The sequence below is a fragment of the Perna viridis genome, chromosome 7 (genome assembly GCF_037379345.1).
Source record: "Perna viridis isolate PV_CMFRI_1.1 ecotype Kerala chromosome 7, ASM3737934v1, whole genome shotgun sequence".
Lineage (NCBI taxonomy): Eukaryota > Metazoa > Mollusca > Bivalvia > Mytilida > Mytilidae > Perna > Perna viridis.
In genome coordinates this window covers 5342609-5347319 of record NC_142451.1, presented here as the reverse complement: position 1 = coordinate 5347319, position 4711 = coordinate 5342609, and positions in this window count along the sequence as shown.

The following is a 4711-nucleotide window of genomic DNA, read 5'->3' as shown; positions in this document are numbered from 1 at the left end:
TTGTTTTGTGTTAGTCTAGTAATACAGATTTGTGTAATGAGAAGAAACAATTAAGACAATAACACTAATAGTTAATTTCTGACCAAATACACAATATGACTTACACAAATTTGATAGAAAAAGGGATAAGATATGCATATCGCGTTTGACTCCTACTGATATCAACCCAAAACATAAGCAAACGTTCTCATCAATCATCTAATTAAGACGCATTAATACTAAACTGAACAAAGCATTAATAGTGCACGAAAGTAGTAAAATTACCCTCAAATATCCATTTTTGTGTGTAATTTGGTGTTTCTCGTTGTCCAGGTATTAGTTTCTGTGAAGAAATTATCCAGAAGATCGACGTATACATTTTAGTTCTACATGATTAAACAATACGGGTGTCGAATGCTAAGTTAGCTTTTGTTTGACTGAAATTCATTTTGACCTCTATTTCTGCTAAAACCGAACTTGGCTTAAGTCTTAACAAGACATCCACAAGTGACTTCGTAGCTACAGGGCATAATTATTTTGATATTTATATGAATTGTAATGGAAGTGACTTTAAAATGTTTAAACGTACCCATGGTTTTGCTATTATCACGTGATTATCATATTTCATTATGGATATAAACGGTAGTGAGCTGAGCTCGGAGTTTTACAATTAACTGTTGAGTCTCTGTATTTTACATATGCTTAATGTGTTTGAAAACGAGATCGAGTTAATAACACATGAGTAACAATCGTCGCAATGATTGGTCAATTCAGTAGGCATTTAGTATTTAAGCGAGTTCATCGGCACAATTTATCGCTTCGTCTGTAGATAGCCATTCAGGTGTGTAGCGGACTGTCTTTACGCTTTAAGACTTACAGTCTCTGCCTTCTTTGCTTTTAACTAATCTACTGTTTTGCGGTTTCTCATAGGAATGTAACATTCCAAGAGGGTGCTTTGGTTTATATTTATTCGGACCTTTCGGCTTCTTCAAACGCTAATTTATCATGAACGTATTTATTTTTCTGGTTTTCTGTTGAGCTACAAATATGGCGCGGTAAACAAACGTTTAGGGTGTTAGTCACTTCCAGTTGCATTGTCATACCGGTTAATTTTGAAGTTATTAAGCTTTATGTATTTATAAGCGATATGCACCATTGTTTTATAGCAAAGGCTTTGTACTTGGTCAAATAACCTATGTGTTTCAATGGAGTTTTCATTTATACAGTGTTATAATTACGTAGCCCAGTGCACGAACGTACGTATCACATAACAGGGTGTCATGTATGAGGTTACTAAGTGAGAATATAGGAAGTTGGTATTGAAGTCCCTTCGACTCCTGCGTATGGAGTGTTCATATCACAACTCATACGTTATGCCAGAGCTTGCCGAAACAACGCAGACTTTTTGTATCGCGCTAGAACTCTAACAAACAGGCTTCTGGAACAGGGTTATGTTGCTACAAGATTGAAGTCATCACTATAGAAGTTTTATGGTCGTCATCATGAACTCCTGGATCGTTATGGTGTATCCATCAGCACCATGAAAACTGATTTATTCAACGGGTCATAGTTTTCCTTTCCTCGTTTGTCTACCCCGGACTTGACTTTTTATGAGCAACTCGGCGGGTGTTTCTAGAAAAGCAGAGGACGCTTACCCTACCGGTGCACCTGGTCCATGCTCCCAGTTTTTAGTCCGAGTTGCTCATTTACTTTTGTTACTTTGTATGTATGATTTTAGTTACTTTATATTATTTGTTGTGTATGTCTGTTTTCCATGTCTGGTCTTTGTCCCTGGATTACATTCTTTTGATTACCGCTATAACCTTGGTTCCCTTGATTACTCTTTGACACATACATCTGGAAAAGCAAATACATCAGCGAACGTTCAAACACTTGCCACCATTTTTTAAAAAGAATATCACACTACTTATGCTGTTAGATTGGTATTGCTGTTTTCTTAGTCAGATTTCAAAGTGTTAACTGGCCATTTTCATTGAGAAACTTGCACATACAGAAGACTCCCGTTACAAGATGTTAAACTAAAAACCCTCCACATGTCCAGTTTTTGACGCGGGTCAGTTCAAAGCTATAGTCGCTCAAATTTGCAATAAAAACCTTATAAATTTTTTTTTTGCGTATTCATCTGATAATTTATCAACATAACCTTTCTATACAGAAATCAACAAATGACTTGTTAACAGTCCAGTATTTAGGAGAGCGATTTTCTCTTTCATGAGCAGTATTGAATCACAGATGAGTTGCTAATTGTACTCACCGACATCGTCGTCTTCCGGCATCTGTAAAAAATATTGTTTGCGGACAATAACTTGAATATCGGTGTATCCCCATCAAGTTGTACCACAAATGTGAAGAACTACAAATAGGCACTGATATATTTTGCGGGGGTATTGAGTCTGTGACTTAAACAGTTTTGGAATTAGGGATCGGAAGAGCGAAACAATATTTTATTGGTTTCCATATAAGAACGTGTATTTAAATGTTTTGATCTCATTCAGATTGTGCCAAAATGTAAACCACAAAAGGACACATGGGATGTTTTTTTTTGGGGGGGGGGAGGGGGTGGGGGATAGGACTCGAACTGTTTAGGAAATAGGGAGCAGAACAAATATTTTTATTGTGTTTTAACTATTAATTGGGGTAAAAGTGTGCATGGGCCCATGGAAGTGTATCACAATGTGCTATATCACAAAGGAAAGACCTACTCACTTGGGTAAAGCGGATGACAGTCACCCCAAGATGGAGGATGGAAATTCGGGTAAGAATATATTTCTTAAATAAAGTTGCCTATTCAAGTTATTCAACAAAATGAATATGACAAATAGTTAGTCATTCATCAATGCTTGATATTTGAAGCGGGAAGGGTACAACCTTTGCTAATCTGTCATTTATATGAAGAGGGAAGGGTAAAACTTTTGCTAAATCTGTCATTTATTTGAAGAGGGAAGGGTAAAACTTTTGCTAATCTGTCATTTATCCATTTGATATGTTTTATTTTTGTTGTTGATTACTTAATTGATATTTTTATATGCAGAATTAATTGATATTTTTTATATGCAGAATTAATTGATATTTTTTATATGCAGAATTAATTGATATTTTTATATGCAGAATTAATTGATATTTTTATTTTTGTTGTTGATTACTTAATTGATATTTTTATATGCAGAATTAATTGATATTTTTTATATGCAGAATTAATTGATATTTTTATATGCAGAATTAAATCTGCATAGTATGATTTTTGAATAAATGACTTTTTCCATCAATTTGATTTCTTATTTACAACAAAACAAGCTCGGGCTCTTGGCTTTGTGTATCTCAATTTGTAATAATGATGCCTGACAATCTGTCTGTCTGTCTGAAATGTATCATTAATAAGAAATTACAAGGTAAATATATCGGCGGGATGACCGTAACGAAGAATCTTCTTTTTCTAAGAATGACTTAACATGCGACAAGAGTAGTCAGTAACATGAGAAGCAAAAATATTTCGTGATGAGAGTTGGTACATTACCATAATGATAAACGTCGAATTGCAAAATGTTTCACTGAATTATGTTAAAATTGATATACTTAATAAATTCATTCCAAGTGGCTTCTACTACAAGCGGTGTTTGTACAAAATACTGGAAAAAATGTCAATGGATTTGGCGATCCATCTTTGAAGACTTTCCTCGGGTTTCCCTTAAGTAAATATCTTAAACGTAATAGCCGAATAGCAAAGTACATCCGTGTTAAGTAATGCAGAAACATCGTGCTAATGTACATGTATGGCTGCCGCGTGCGGTATGCAATATTGTTGGCTTGGATACGGCAGGGAGTATATGTGTGTCGTACAATTTATAATTTCATAGATAATTTTATGTGAGATCTGAACTGTATGAATATGATCATAAAAGAGAAATGAGGAGAGCTATGATAAGAAAAAAGACACAAGAGGTAAACATTTGTTCATATCAAATGAAATGAGAATATTAAGTGGTAGAGTTTTTACTGATTCAACATATTCATATGGTAAATTTATACTTGCTACAAATCTATTGGTTCAAGCTAGTGTAGTTGTATGTAATAGTGTCAGAATGCATGTTACACATATACTAAAAAATTGAAATAGCTGACGGTCTACCATTTTTTTTCTGACTGTCATTATAGATAGCAAACTTTCATTTACTTTGATGGCATCTTAAATTTAGCCAAGAAAAACATGTCTGTTAAAGGTTACATTACTGACCCAATATTCTTTTGCTTACCCTTGCACATTTGTCATTGTATTTTTGATTAAATGTCGCTAAACTATCATTTTCTTAATTGAGCACTATTAAAGTTAAAAAAGTCCGCTCCTGTAAGTGTCAATATAAAATGATTTTACCTACCTACCATATTTTGTTTCATCCTATGAAACCTTAAACAGACATGTTTTTCCCCTTTGCCTTAAAACAGAATAATACCTATATAAGGGGTCAGTTAAGGCTTGCCTGAATCGTGAAACATTCATTTGATTAAATCCCCAACTACATCAGATATATTTGCTACAGTTAAATTCAGTTTAAGCATATATTATTATTATATACTTTCTCTATTACATAACATCAACTATTACACATTATAATACTAGTATGCACCTTTAATATCCCACTTAATTCGACACTGAAATAAACATGTATAGAACAAAAGAGTAAAAGGGAATATTTTTTAAAATAATAAATTTAAA